The following is a 16,862-nucleotide window of genomic DNA, read 5'->3' on the forward strand; positions in this document are numbered from 1 at the left end:
ACACCCACCAGAGGGTGATGCTCTGCCCATTTGGGGCATTTCTCTGTTGCAACCAGAGCCATTAGAGCCTGAGGCAGAGGCCATGGAGCCATCCTCAGCTCCCGGGCCAACTTTGCTCCAATGGAGCCTTGGCTGTGGGAGAGGAAGAGAGAAACAGAGAGGAAGGAGAGGGAGAGGGGTGGAGAAGCAGATGGGCGCTTCTCCTGTGTGCCCTGGCCGGGAATAGAACCTGGGACTGCTGCACGCCAGGCCAATGCTCTACCACTAAGCCAACTGGCCAGGGCATGTTCACAATTAAAAAAAAACAACTTATTAATCTGACTAACTTTCTTCAAGGCTTCTTACACCCTATATCAACATTTCATAGTAATAACTTAATTTAATGGCTGCCTAATTGAAAATAGTTTTAATTTTTCAAGAGGCTGTGGCCACATATGTGGATGGTGCAACACATAACAGCACTGTGATAGATAGTTTTAAATTTATAGATGTGTATAGTCATTAGAGTGTGTCTGCATATCAAAAACCTGCCCACATTAAATTGCTTTTTATGACATCTTTTTTTCTTAATGCACAGCTACAGTGACAACATGGTGGATGAATAAACCAACAGATGGTTTTTATCTCAGTGGCTGCATTGCGGATGCATCATCGGTTTCATGTCTGTGCTACACAAGGAACTCTGGCTTTACTGTGGGCATCTGGCTGGCAGTTCCTTGGGGGGTTGTCACACACATAATCCAAGTATCCCAGCTGTGTTTGCAGTTCCCCGGTGTCTACTCTGGCATGAAAAGGTGCTTAGGAACCAATCAAATTCTCTTGTTAATTCTGTGAGCAGCTCGAACTCTTAAATTCTAAATCCCTAATATCTACTTCTTTCATTTAAACTGATTGATTTGCAAAGATTTCTTTCTTTAGCTATGTCATGAGATTTAGGATTATTGTAAAACAGAAGATGCTTTCTTTCAATGAAATTGTTATATAAATCTAAATGTGTATATATAAGTACATTTATATAATGAGAGAAAACATATATAGGGTAATTAAATAATGAGACTAGATACAATCACAAAGCTTTTGCTGTTATGTGTTTTAGCTCACCTAAAGTAGAGGCTAAAGCACAGTTTTTAGCAACACCTTTCTAATTTGCCATACAAACAAATTCCTTCAGATTAAATATTTATAAAAGTATATTTTTGGAAATATCAAGATTGACCTTGTGAAGCTCAACAATTTCTATGTGACTCCCCTGAAGTCCCTTGGATGTCTAAGGGAAGTATGTTAAAACAGAAAACACCAAGAAAGAAAAGTATGTCTTTGTATCATGATAAAGCAGAACTACAAATAGAACTATATAAATTTCAAATATAAATATATGAAAATAGGAGAAAGTAGAGAGAAGTCAAGATCAGGTGAAATCAGATGATATATAAGTTTTGCTTTCTTATGAGTATAGAGTGATTATTTGACAATCTAATGGAATTATATACTAATGAGATTTTCTATGATACCATTGCATAACAAACAATCCCAATACTTCAGTAACTCACATCAGAAAGCATTTATTCTTTTCTTACCGGTCTGCAAGATGGCTGAGGCATCTCTGCTATGGGCTCTGGGTACACGTAGGAGTGTTCAATATATCTGTCACTCTGAGAAGCAAGCTGAATGAACACTAGCCACCTAGGGCATATTGTTCTCATAGCAGAACGGAATAGATAAGAAACCAAACCAAAATACATAAGCATGTCTAATGCCTCTGTCAGAATAGGTTTTATGTCATCTTCTATCATATTTCTTTGGTGAAAGGAAACCACATAATCAAGCTAAATATTAACAGGGTGAAAAAGTATACTTCTTCACTGGTGGAGTGGGAAGAATGAATATTTGTGATAAAATTAACAATCTATTCATAATTTGTTCTTTGGATAACAAATATTAGCTTTCCTTTCTTGCACCTACAAAATATAATTACTTTCAGCCAGTGAAGAATTCTTCTTTTTCTCAAAGTTTTATGACATCAGACTTGAAGTTAAATATCTTGTAATAATCTCTACATCATTTCTGCCCCTCCTCCCCAACCAACATTCAGTGGTGGAATAAGACGGGATAATTTCCAAAAATGCAGTTTCCTGTTTACCCACATCTGATCCCCAAAGCCAATGTCATAAATTTGACATTTTCCTTTAGGCAACAACCCACTACTGATACGTATTTCTATATTACTTTGCTTTTGCTTTACCAATGTTTCATAACAACAGATTAAAGCATGCTGCTAATTTACAAAAACTCACAGTCCTCGCAAATGGTCCTGTGGATTGGTTGCGGACTCTCCTTGGGAATCAGGATGGAACTACATGTCTGTTACCCTGCGACCCACGCTGAAGTAGCAGTTGCTATCTGGGAAACTTTCTTTGTGGAGAGATTAGAAGTGCAAGAGAGCAAGACAAAGCACCCACAAGCATTTTGTCTTTGCTTGGATATGACATATGACCTATGTCTCCTCACATTCTGTTGGCCGAACTAAGTCATGTGCCCCAAACCAAAATCAGTTAATGGGGGATTTTACTTCTCCCATAGAAGGTTTAAGAGAAGAGTAGATATTTGTGAATGAAATACAATTATTCTCATATGATTAAGTGGTTGTAGCCAAATAATATGTAGCTGTGGAATTCAGGGGAAGAAGTGTCTGAAGTTACCTAAAGAAGAAAGTATTACCATTAATAACTGCTTCTTTGTTTCTTTAGATAATTTTCCCAAAGCCATTCAGGATTCTCACAGTTCTAGGTCCACACAGAATTTTCCTTGCTAGAAAATTTCTTGCAGAGAAAAGCACTGTGAAGAATTAAAACCATACAGTGTCAATCACTCAAAGTGTAGGCCACAGATGTTTATTTTTTTCATTATGTTGAAAAGATTATTTTCAATGAAGCAATTATGCATTTCAGAATTACAAAATTAGCATTATTAGTTCCTTGTTAAACTGTGACCTTTTAAACAAAATACCTTTACATTTCTGTAATTACCAGAAAGGGGAAGGGGAAATAATGAAACAGAATTCCAAGTATTTAGGTGTATGAGTATTTGAATTTCATCATTTGTAGTGCTCATTGATGCTATAGAATATGGCTTTATAATTTATTATAAAATATTTAAAGACAAAATGAGTGACATACTCATTAATTCAAAGAAACATAACAAAGTTTATCTCTGGTATTATTTTGAAAATAAGAAGCTTGTGTAAAGAAGATTATCTAGAGTTGAAAGGTAGGTTAATAGGCCTCTTAATAACAGGCTTATGCATTAAATAACCAGTCAAGAATTTAAATATATGACTATGATTCATTGAGGAAGCAGAGTTATAATTTTGGCATAATTTCTGTCATTATTGACCAAAGTTATTTTTATGGTAATGACTTTTCCAAAAACCAGCTATAAAAGAACATAAATACAAACTACTAGAAATACAAATGCTTTTTTAGTTTTTGATTTTTCTTTCACTTACTCTTAGAATATCTGCACTTATTCCTGCACAGGCATTTCAGTCTTTATAGTGACTTTAATTCAGTTCAACAAACATTTATATAACCCCAACTACGAACAAGACACCATGGGAATATGAAGACAAAAATGGTCTTTTGATTGGTAATACTGTAATTCACTGAAGAGAATATGTTTGCTGCACTTTGTCTTTGAAGAAACAGCTTAACTCAGCTTTTAAATTTTAAAAAAGTTCCAATTAAACTGCCCAGACCACTTCTAACCAGCAGCACAGGCCCTTTGCCTTCGCCCTCATTCTGCCTTTGCTGGTTTTTACCACCTCCAGCTCATCATGGTTGATGATATTGCTGCATTCCTGGTCAACAGCTCTGGCATGTGCAAAGCCAGTTTTGTGGGTGACAGTAACCCCAAGGCTGTCTTCCCCTCTATCGTATAGTGCCACATCTTCACCCCCTCTCTTGTACTAGGGAGTGATGGTAGGCATGGGTCAGAAGGCCTCCTGTGTGGGTGATGAGGCCCACAGCAAGAAGGGCATCCTGATCCTGAAGTACCCCATCGAGCTCAGTATCATCACTAACTAGGACAACATGGAGAAGATCTGGCATCACACCTTTTACAATGAGCTGCATGTGGTCCCCAATGAACACCCCCTCCTGCTAATAGAGGCCTCCCTGAACCCCAAGGCCAACTGTAAGAAGATGACCCAGCTCATGTTTGAGACCTGAAACACCCAGCCATGTATGTGGCCATCCAGGCCGCACTGTCATTGTACGCCACTGACTCTACCACTGGCATTGTGGACTCCAATGGTGGAGTGACCCACAATGTGCCCATCTATGAGGGGCACGCCCTCCCCCATGCCATCCTGCATCTGAACCTGGATGGCAGGGATCTTGTGAAGATTCTCAGGGAGTATGGCTGCAGCTTGACCACCACAGCTGGGAGGGGTATCATGTGTGACATCAAAGGAAAGCTGTGCCTTGTTGCCCTGGACTTTGAGCAGGAGTTGGCCATGGCAGCCTCCAGTGAATAAACTCACATTTACCCATTTCTCCTCCCTGGATAAAAGCTGTGAGGTACCCTACTGTCAGGTCATCACCATTGGCAATGAGTGGTTCCCTGAGGCCCTCTTCCAAACTTCCTTCTTGGGCATGGAATCTCGTGGCATCCATGAAACTACCTTCAGTTCCACCATGAAGTGTGATGTTGACATCTGTAAAGACCTCTATACCAACATGGTGCTGTCTTGTGGGGCCACCATATACCCAGACATTGCTGACAGGATGCAGAAAGAGATCACCACCCTGGCTCCCAGCACAATGAAGATCAAGATCATTGCATCCCCTGAGCACAAGTACTCTTTGTGGATATGCGGCCCCATCCTGGCCTTCCTGTCCACTTTGCAGCTGATGCCATCAGCAAGCAGGAGTACGATGAATCCTGCCCCTTTGCTGTCCACCACAAATGTTTATGTCAGACTGTTACTTTGTTGGTTACACATTTCTTGAGAAAACCTAACTTGCACAAAAAAAAATGGGATTGGCATGGCTTTATTTGTTTTGTTATTGTTGTTTTTGTGATTTTTTTTTTGTGCTTGACTCAAGATTTAAAAGCTGATACAGTGAAGGTGACTGTAGCCTGTTGGAGCAAGCATTCCCAAACTACAATTAGGCCAAGGATTCTGATTGTACTTTTTTTTAATAGTTATTCCAAATATCATGAGATACCTTGTTACAGGAAGTCTCTTGCCTGCCCCAAAGCCTCCCACTTCTCCCTAAGAAGGGCTAGTTGTCTCCCAAGTCCACACAGAGAAGGGTGATGATGGAATTGCTTTTGCGTAAATTATATAATTCAGATTTTTAAAATTTTGCCTTAATACTTGTACTTTTTGTTGTTTTAATTTGAATGGTCAGTCATCACGACCCCCTTTTCTTTCCCCTACATGAGGTGTATGAAAGCTTTGGTCTCCCAGGAACTGGGTTGAGTTGTGGTGGCAACCAGACTTCACCTGTATACTGACTTGAGACCAGTTCAATAAAGTATATATCTTAAAGAAAAATAAGTACTAATCAGTGTTACAATAAAGTTACAGTACTTCTAGTGGAGATTTTGATCAAGTAACTGACAACTCCTCTCCCTGCCAGCCCACTAAAGTACTCAGTATTTTTTGTTTCAGCATCATGGAATGTCACTGCTTGAACAGTGCCCTGCAGTAGTCAATTTATTTTATAACCTACTCAGCAAAATTGTTTCCATGGCTGCCGGCCATTGGGTGTATGCTAATTCTATGACTTGGCACAGCCATGCTTCCTTCCATTTGACTTAATTTAAGCATTTTTTCTGGCTATAGCTTCCAGTGAATGCCCAAGCTTTTTTGGAAAACGTGCTAGAAAGAGCATTGAACTGACCATTTGATACACCGGTTGGAGCTTTGGAGACATGATCATGTGGCTCTGTCTTACTTTAGTTTTAAAATCTATGAAAATGAATATTTGAAATATATCTTTTCAAGGTCACTTTCAGCTTCATTTCATCATCTATGTCAGTGTCTCTCTACTGCTGGTCCGTGGACTGGTGCTGGTTTGCCAGAAAAGTTGTGCTGGTCTGCAAAATTGTTTACCACCTGATGTTGTATGAAGATTATAGACCCAATGATCTTAGTTGAATTTGCTTATGCTCAGGGTGATTGTCACTTATCAGCCAGTATAATCAATGAAAATACTATTGACTTCATCTTAGATATCTGTGGAACTTGTAGGCTTCTTTGAACAACCTTTTGCACAATCAGAGCATATACAAATCATGTGCAACATTCAGACAAACGTGGTATTTAATGCATGTGGAGTTTGAAAATCAAACACTAGCTTGTACCGTGTTGCACTATATAAACTTTGTTCATTGTGTCTTTTTATTTCCGACTAGGTAGGTTACTTGTTCCAAGTGTATAAAGATTTAAAACCACTGGTCTGTGTATCTTTTTTCTTCTTAACTCTCCACCGCAGACCACAGGAGAAGTCCTCCAGCTTCAGAATCACAGAACCAGGCTTCACACCACGCTCACTTTGTGGGATTTGCTTTCCTTATCTACACCAGAGAGACAGCCATGCTTTCATCTCAAAGTTCCTAGGATGAGTGAACTGATCAGGCAGCACAGTGACTAATAAACTGCTCAGCGTGGAGCAGTTGCCTTCCCTTCTTGGTCCCCCAAAGGTCACATTTCCCTGTTCCTTTCCATCCATACTCACATGTACCCATTTGCTCTTCGGGCCATTTACAGATGGCCCTGACTAGTGTTCGGAAGACAGGGAAGAAGTGGGCCCCACAGTGCTCTCCATGGACTGCTAGCTGAATCACAGCCAGGACTGCCTCAGTGACCCTGTGTTATCGTGACGGGAAAACTTATCGTTTATGTAAGAAAATGGTGTGGAAGTCCAGCTATGCTGTGACGTAGCTAGAATAATTCCGTCTTAGTGGAGACGCTGCCATTTGCAACAACACGGAGAGATCTTGAGAATATCATACTAAGCAAAATAAGTCAGACAGAAAACATCAAGAACCATATGATTTCACTCATATGTAGGATATGAAACAAAAGAAACAGATGGAACAAACAAGACAAAGAAAACTAATAGACACAGACAACAGTATGGTACTTTACAGAGGAGAAAAGGAGTGGGGGTGTAGCAAAGGGTAGAGGGGGTCAAATGTATGGTGACTGAAGACTTACTTTGGGTAATTAACATACAATGTAATATAAAGATGATGTATTATATACAATTGAAACCTATGTAAATTTTATTAACCACTGTCACCCCAATGCATTTAATTAAAATATATTCAACTAAAAATAAAATCAATGTTAACCAACTAAAATATTTAAAAAGCAAAAATGGAGATAAAAGGTGTTGTAGGACTTTTGTGAAGATGAAATGAGTTGACAATATAAACCTTTCAAAACAGTACCTGGGACATAGTAACTATAATCTGACATCATCATCATCATTATTATTATTAATATCTCTTAAGTAAAAGAGGACCAAATTAGTCTCAGAGTTTCCAATAAAAGTATATAGTGTGAAGATGTGAGTTTAGCTTTAACAGCCCAGATAATATTTTACTAAATCACCAAGTAAGAAATTTTGGATCTTTTTAAAATAAGATAATTTGGCCTCAGTTCATAATACTTATAAACTACTTCTGGTAAGACTTCGTGCATTTCCTTTTCTGTTCCTCTGAGGTACCAAAGAAAAGATTTTATATTCACAATTGTATTATTTATTACTTTACACTGTGACTTAAAATAATTAATCTATCAAAGTTTAAAAGTTTAAGTCAATAAAATACTGTCTATATTTTGACCACAACTTTCATAAAACACATAATAAAGAATGTGTGATATTTTAAGTCTTTGGCAGTATATTGAAGAATGAGATTCCAAATTGTTCTATTCATATAGTAAAACAATAGAGTCAAACCTTTCAAAATGTTGGAATAAGGAAAAATTTGCTATGCCCAAGGCTCTTGGTATTGTGGGAATTAATATAAGGAAGCAAATCACACCTTGCTGCTTTTTTTTTTTTACTTTAAAGACAATACATAAGCTGCCTTGTGTGAAAATAAATGTGTTCTCATTCAGTCTACTTTTACACTGTGGTTACTGTCGGAGTTGCCCTGTGTGAGTGGGAAGTGGATATTTGCCAGATGAATGGAGACCATTCCCCACAGAAGGTTACATGTTTAGGTAATCAGGTATCTAGAATGACATCAGGTGACTTCCTTAGGTGTGTAAGAAAAGGAACCAAGAATATAGAATGTTTTCTTTTCCTTGACTTGTCATGAAACCTAAAGATGGCCTGCCTGGTGGTTAAGCAAAACAGAAACAGCAGCTTCTGGTATTCTTTCCCTTATCCTCTCCGCAGTTTTCTTATGTACAATTTGAGTATATACTAAGGTCTCGTTTCATGGATAACTCATGAAGTAAGTGATTGTGTGTAACCATTTATGAAACATCTGGGATAAAGATAATACAATTCAAAAGAAGAGACAGGGAACAATATGTCCTTTCATCTTTAATCCCCAAAATGCTCCCATATATCTGATGGTGTATGGGTACAAAGTGAGCTATCAACATGTGTCACTGGAAGGCAGGATGAGTCTGGATCATGACTTCCACTCTCAAGGTATTTTTTTTATTAAATAAAATATTCAATATTGGTGTTGGGCTGGAAAAAGGCATACAAGACATGTTTCTGATTCTGAATGAACTTGCCTTCCAGTTTAGAAGGTAAAATATATGGGTCTAACAGTAATTTATGAGAATAGACAGTATGAAACATTCTACAAAGTACAGTTTATTCAAGGACTAAATGAATAAGTGTTATCTGTTTGGAGAACATGAGAGGTCTAAGATGTTATTTTTTGAGGAAAGAAAAGCCAATGTATAGGATAAGTGTAGCAAAAAAGACCAGAATCAAAGGTGAAGGAAATTGTAGAAGTATACATACAGATCAGAAAACATAAAGAAAGATTGTTGGTCACCTGGCTCATTTGCTAGCTGATTTATGAGAGTAGGAAGTGTAAGTGAATCTAGAAAGATAGGGTAAAATTTTGGAGGGTTCTGAAGGTAGGATAAAAGAATTCAAAATTCTATCAACCAGAAAGAATAAATTGAAATCTTTTGCAGTAGAATATGTAAAAACCCGTGCATTCTTTTTTAGTAGGAGTTTTTGGTGGTGGCTATATGCAAATATTTTCCTGCTAATTTTTGTATTATATTTTTCTGCAAGAATTTTTATGTTAACTGGGGAAGCAAATTAAGAAATTAAAATAATGACTTTATGAGAAGTCTATATTTCAGACAAAAAAAATGTGTTGATGGTGTGTAGGATAATTGGGGCAGGGGGAATCTAAAATCTAAATCCCAGGTAACTCTTTAGATTGACTTTAAGCATGTCTGTCTTGGAGTTACTCCTGTTATTGTCTATGCACTTTAAGAGTTACTTTATGTCACAAAACAGTTACAGAGGTCGGGAACCTTTTGGGCTGAGAGAGCCATGAATGCCACATATTTTAAAATGTAATTCCGTGAGAGCCATACAACGACACAGGTACATTACGCATTATCTGATAAAAATTTGGTGTTGTCCTGGAGGATAGCTGTGATTGGCTCCAGCCACTTGCAACCATGAACATGAACAGTAGGAAATGAATGGATTGTAATACAAAAGAATGTTTTATATTTTTAATGTTATTATTATTGTTTTTTATTAAAGATTTGTCTGCAAGCCAGATGCAGCCATCAAAAGAGCCACATCTGGCTTGCAAGCCATAGGTTTCCGACCCCTGAGTTAAGAAGTAGTAGTCAGTAGAAATAATATTATCAAATGCTTTCTTTTAAAAATTGAAAAAAATCTGTCATACATGCAACCAACTGAATGTATTCTACTTATTATAAATTAGGTTTTCTGAACAGGTTTTCTACCAAACTTATTGAAAATAGCATTTTGTTGCTATGACAACCTAGAACAGCAATATGAAAGTAAAACATTAAAGGTGAGGCAGAAAAGACAAATAGTTCATATTTAGCTAGATGGTATTCCTTTTTAATTTTTATAAATTCAGGGAGGAATTTGGAATTCTTATCATGTTCAAAGTGAGTTATTCCCCCCTAAAATCATGTAAATTTAGAATTGCTGGTACATTTGCATCCTTTGTTGTTTATGAAATGAAATGGATATCCTCTTCTCCATTTTTTATGAATCTCAAAAGCCTTATTTACCTATTTGAACTCTGATTGTTTTTAGTAGATTCAAAACATTTTGGTCCATAGCTCAGGATATTATCGCTATTTATCGTTAGAAGCTCTGCTTTTCAGAGTGGGTTTTATAAATCCTAAGGGTTCCACAAAATAGCTCGATGGTTTCTTTGGAAGGAAGTATGAACATTAAACTACTTGACTTAGGTGTTTTCTATTTCTTTTAGGTTTTACCTCAACGCCACACTAGGACTTTGTAACCGTGAAGCTCAACAAAAGAGCACAAGTTTCATAACTCAAAAAGATTGGGCAGTTTGATTAAATATTATAAAAATATTTTATTTATTTATTTTTAATTAATTTTTAGAAAGTGATAGAGAGAAAAGAGAGAGTAAAATAGGAAGCATCAACTCTTTTGTTTTACAGAGACAGAGAGAGAGTCAGAGAGACATACAGATAGGGACAGACAGACAGGAATGGAGAGAGATGAGAAGCATCAATCATCAGTTTTTCGTTGTGACACCTTAATTTTTCATTGATTGCTTTCTCATATGTGCCTTGACTGGGGGGCCTTCAGCAGACTAAGTAACCCCTTGCTCAAGCCAGCAACCTTGGGTCCAAGCTGGTGAGCTTTGCTCAAACTAGATGAGCCCACGCTCAAGCTGGCGACCTCAGGGTCTCGAGCTTGAGTCCTCCGCATCCCAGTTTGAAGCTCCATCCACTGTGCCACTGCTTGGTCCGGCAGGAAGCATTGACTCTTAGTAGTTGATTCCTGTATGTGCCTTGACCTGATAAGACCAGGGTTTTGAACCTGTGACCTCAGTATTCCAGGTCGATGCTTTATCCACTGCGCTACCACAGGCCAAGCTAAAATTATTTTAAATTTTATTAATTTTTACATGCATGTCAGGTAGCCATTTAAACAATGAATGATATATTTTAATTTATATTTATATGATGTCCTCAAAAATGTGGTTGTATTAGAATTCAGAAAGGTAAAATTTTATTCTGTCATTGCTATTTGTAGGCTTTAAGAGAATGGAAAGATGAACATTTGGGGGGATTAAAGATGAAGGGCTATGTTGTTTCCTGTCTTTTCTTTTAATTGTATTATCTTTATTTCAGATGTTACTTAAATGGTTACCAACAACCACTTACTGTCATTGAAGTGAACATTTATTGAATTCCTACTGTTAGGCATTGGGAAACAAGATATTTTAAAACATGGATTCTGCCCTAAAGGAGATTGGTGTTTGCACATAAAAAGACATAATGTACCCAACTAACTTTTGAATAAGAAATATAGTGTGATATTAAAAAATAAATGAGAAGAACTACTTTTTCTAGCAATTAAAAAATAAATTTCAAGCAGGAAGTGATAGTCAGCCACATGGAAAATATCAAGTTATGAACACCTACTGTTCTGGGCAAAGTAGGACTTTGCCATACAATTAAGAATGTGCTCTCAATATATTCATGGAAAATGTTACTCATGGGGGGATATAACTGTGTGGAGGTAGAAAAACAAAATTTAGACTCTCTAACATCATCTTCTAAGAATGCACATCTGATTCATTCAAGAATGCACATTTTGGATTCATATGTACTCATTCACAAAAATACCTACAGCTAAATTGAGGGCGACTCCACAGTTACTGCAAAACAGGAGTGGGATATTTAACCCAAGATTCTAAAACGCAAGTGACATGGATTACAATAGCAAACCTCTTCCTTTGCAATCCTGATATTCTTCAGCAAAGAAAAGTAAGGTTTTGGAGGGTTGTTCAGAATTGCTGAAGATGTCTTTCTTCTCTGCCATAGGAATAAGGAAGTGTGAAGGGGTGAGACTGTCCTCCCTGGGCTGAATGTAGTGATGGGAGGTTCCTCTTTATGCCCATATTTTATGCTCTTCTTGAGAACAGAAAAGGATGAGGCAGAAGTTCCAAAAGTGAGCTGCAGGTGAAGTTTAAAAACTTAATTCACATATTTCTTCATGCTTTATTTATTTGATAAATATTTATCATGTACCTTGGGAATAAAACCAATTCAGAATTTACAATCTAGTGTGGAGAGACAAACATTAAACAAGTAAACAAGTGCACTCTTTTAATAGAATAAGTGCAATATTTGCCCAGTAAATGTTTTTTGAATGAATAACTAATGCAGTCACAGAAACAAAATGGGGCTTGATAAATAAGTCATTTTGATTATGTGGTCAGGGAAGGTCTTTCTGTAGCTCTAGATAGATGCAGAAAGTCAGTCAGTGTCTTTATTTCTTTTATGATCGTCTAAAGAGCTTCTTAGCCCCTTAAACTACTAACTTGGTTTAAGGAAAACAATGTAGAGTCTTGGGGAAGATCACAAGGTCCTAGTGGTCTTTAATATGTCAGAATAAGCCATGTGGAGTAAGGTACAGTATTTAGGGAGGGGTTGATATAGATGCATGGGGAGCTGATTAAAATATAGAGAGGGTCCTCCATTTTATCCTAAAGATAAGTGGGTTTTTTTTTCAAATCATTAGTTATATGCTATAAGCCCCAGTGGCGATAAACCTAAATCCACAATGGTTATCCCAGTTTTGTATTAAGAACTTTATATGTGCCCTGGCATTGGCCCAGAGTGCGGCCATCCCAGGTACAACCCCTGGTCAGGGTACATGTGGAAAGCAACCATCTGCTTCTCTCCTTCTTCCCTTCATTCATCATTGGTAGAACATCGCCCCCAGGTGCAGAGGAGGATTACTAGGCTGATTTGAATGTCAGCCATTAACCACAGACAGGGGTTGCCTGGTTGATCTCAAATGGGCCCATGTGAGAATCTGTCTCCCTTTCTTCCTTCCTTTCACTTCAAAAAAAAAAGAAACATATCTTTTTCTAATAGTTGTAGTATTTAACTTCATAAATATTAAAATATATAAACCATTTACTTGATTTTTAGGCTCAGATTAAATGACTCCTCTCCATTAGAAGAGAGGAGGTCCTTAGCTAATACATTCACAATGAATTCCCGCCTCTCTGATGTCGTGAAAACTCCTGAAAATTAAATCTGCCTCATGAATCCTGTGTCTACTCTTTGAAGAGAAATATTATAGCACCAATGCCTTATGTAACAGGGTTTGCTTATTTATTTATTTATTTACTTACTTACTTACTTACTTTGGTATAAAGGATTTGATGATAGAAATGTACTTACTTTTGTTCTTTTTCCCTTTTCTTTTAGATTTACTGTATTTTAAAGGAGCATTTTTTGGAAAGCAGAATATTTAAACTTTATTATAGATAAAAGTTAACTTTTATTTTTAAAAGAGTTCAGCCTATAGGTTAAAGAGACATTTATGGATGCTGATATCTATGAGTTACTTGACAGTGTTCCTCACCATCCCCCAAATTTCCATTCGGCGGCCCTGGCCGGTTGGCTCAGCGGTAGAGCGTCGGCCTGGCATGCGGGGGACCCGGGTTTGATTCCCGGCCAGGGCACATAGGAGAAGCGCCCATTAGCTTCTCCACCCCCAACCCCCTCTTCCCCCAACCCCCTCTTCCTCTCTGTCTCTCTCTTCCCCTCCCGCAGCCAAGGCTCCATTGGAGCAAAGATGGCCCGGGCGCTGGGGATGGCTCCTTGGCCTCTGCCCCAGGCGCTAGAGTGGATCTGGTCGCGGCAGAGCGACGCCCCGGAGGGGCAGAGATAGCCCCCTGGTGGGCAGAGCGTCGCCCTTGGTGGGCATGCCAGGTGGATCCCGGTCTGGTGCATGCGGGAGTCAGTCTGACTGTCTCTCCCCGTTTCCAGCTTCAGAGAAAAAAAAAATTCCATTCGGCATACTGCGGTATATACATGCATTCAATACGTAAACCGCTCACCCTTAAAAACAGTGTCTGAACAGCTAATGAAGTGACAGATGTACTTCCAGAAGGATATTTAAATTGAGTTTTTGGTCCTAATACTTGATTATTTCCCCCAAATCCCTCTAACTTTATCTGTCATTCCACGTAGCCCAGTTCATTGTTCTTTGGCACTATTGTGTAATAGTCACTCGATATATTTGGAAAAACACTGAATATTTGTGAAAACCATAAAGGCATGTTTTATGTTTTGTAGGTTTTTAGCTATGTTTCTTCATGGTACAATTTCCCTTTTAAAATGGAGTGCTTTTACAGAAAAAGACTTAGTTCATCAAATATTCATTTATAGGTTTACAATCTCTTAATTGGATTTTTTTTTTTTTTACAAAGACAGAGAGAGGAATAGATAGGGACAGACAGACAGAAACGGAGAGATGAGAAGCATCAATCATTAGTTTTTCATTGCGACACCTTAGTTGTTCATTGATTGCTTTCTCATATGTGCCTTGACCGTGGGGCTACAGCAGACCGAGTAACCCCTTGCTCAAGCCAGTGACCTTGGGTCCAAGCTGGTGAGCTTTGCTCAAACCAGATGAGCCTGCGCTCAAGCTGACGACCTTGGGGTCTCAAACCTGGGTTCTCCACATCCCAGTCTGCCGCTCCATCCACTGCGCCACCACCTGGTCAGTCTAATTGGATTTTCTTTCACTCACCTTGACACTTGATTTTATTTTGCTTTGTTTAGATTTTTTGTTTATGTTTATGTTATGTTTATAGACATCTGCAGTATGTCCATCTGTTATGCAAAGTACTATAAAAAAGTTTCCAGGACTCTTATTTTCTGATTAATTTGGAAACCAAATAATAGCATTTATCCATTCATGATAAATCAACATCTTTTTTATGGAACGAAAAACAAGGAAAGAGAAAGGGAAGTAAAGAGGGAACAAGTAAAGGAGGTGGAGAGTGATGGAGGAAGAAAGGAAGGAAAAACAGTGATTTTCTAATTGTAGAAAATTTAGAAAAATAGTGATTTCCAACTTCTTTGAGTATGAAGCCTTATTTTTAATATAAATATGTTTCTAAGACACTATATAATAACAATTGTACAGTAACTATTGATCAAAAATATACAAGAAACCATTCTATTAATTTAGTGACATTTAAATATTATTACTGCCTGACCTGTGGTGATGCAGTGGATAAAGCGTCGACCTGGAAATGCTGAGGTCGCCGGTTCAAAACCCTAGGCTTGCCTGGTCAAGGCACATATGAGAGTTGATGCTTCCAGCTCCTCCCCCCTTCTTTCTCTCTGTCTCTCTCTCTCTCCTCTCTCTCTCTTTCTCTCTCTCTCTTTCTCTCCTTTCTCTCTCCTCTCTAAAAATGAATAAATAAAATAATAAAAAATAAATATTATTACTAACATTTATACATATTTATAAATTTATTGCATATATGCAGATAAAAATTACATTCTGGCTGGGGATAATTCTTTTTTTTTTTATTTTATTTTATTTTTTTTTTAATTCATTTTAGAGAGGAGAGAGAAAGGGAGAGAGACAGAGAGGGAGAGAGAGAGGAGAGAGAGACAGAGAGAGAACGTGGGGAGGAGCAGGAAGCATCAACTCCCATATGTGCCTTGACCAGGCAAGCCCAGGGTTTTGAACTGGCGACCTCAGCATTTCCAGGTCGACGCTTTATCCACTGCGCCACCACAGGTCAGGCTGGGGATAATTCTTAATTTATATAAAGATTAAGATTGAAAAATGTGTAAAATATTAAGACTTTCTGGGGCAGAATGCCATTCATCAGGAAAATACAGAACTTCTCCAGCCCATTCTTTTTCTATTCTAAAATGAAAACAAAAAAAAGAGTGGAAAATTGTCTAAGATCTTATCAACTGAGAATTTATATTTATGTTTCTGTTAGCCAAATAGTTTTTTCAAGGCACTAACTATACTTGGTGAGGAGTTTGTCAGTTGCACACCTGCATAATTCAGGCTGGACACTTGAAGCAAGTATACCTTTAGCTTATAGCTTTTTTGGTTGAATTATCTCAATTTTGTTTTGTTGTATTAATGTATATTAAGCCTTAATTTAGTAACCAAGTCAACATTAGAATAAAAAGTATTGGCGTATGCTAGAGTTATAACAATGATATTTGATTACATCATTTAAATTAATCAGAAAGCACTAAAAGGAAATTTTAATTTGCTGAGTTGATATGTAGTTAGACATGAATCATAAATTCATATGATTCTTCAGATCTAAGATATGTCACTGGTAACGGAGTTCCTTAAGTATTTTTAACATGTCACCTGAATGGTCAGAGAATGTAAGAGACTCCATAGTTCCTAAATTTAAATTTCAAATGACAGGAAATTATGTTTTGCAGTGTATATAATGCTTCATTAACTTTCTAACAACATTTTGCAGTAGCACTCCCTTAGCTAGCCATGTAATGGCTAAGACTTCTGGGATAATGAGGAAGAGCAGAATTAGTTTTTGAATGAAGTAGGTCATGTGTTTTATAGCACAGACATGTTTTGAAGAGAAAAAGTAAATCTCAGGGGAATTTGGCCAACTGCTCATGCTTGCACTGGAGCCAGATACATGCCCACACAGATGCCAAGGTGCTATTTGGGAGGAATAACTCTGGATTCAGTGCTAGGTCCCTGGAATTGACAACTAACCATTATTCAGGACAAAATAAATAAATAGTTTTGCTTACTACCAAAGTGGTCATGTAGTAATGGTTTTATTTTATTTTA

General features: G+C 37.6%; 1 pseudogene; it reads left to right on the forward strand.

The window, feature by feature from the left end:
* The first annotated feature begins 3,832 nt into the window (after positions 1-3,832).
* On the forward strand, positions 3,833-5,916 carry LOC136322418 (actin, cytoplasmic 1-like; annotated as a pseudogene).
* The last annotated feature ends 10,946 nt before the right edge of the window (positions 5,917-16,862 follow it).

The sequence above is a fragment of the Saccopteryx bilineata genome, chromosome 2 (assembly GCF_036850765.1).
Source record: "Saccopteryx bilineata isolate mSacBil1 chromosome 2, mSacBil1_pri_phased_curated, whole genome shotgun sequence".
In the NCBI taxonomy this organism is placed as follows: Eukaryota; Metazoa; Chordata; class Mammalia; order Chiroptera; family Emballonuridae; genus Saccopteryx; species Saccopteryx bilineata.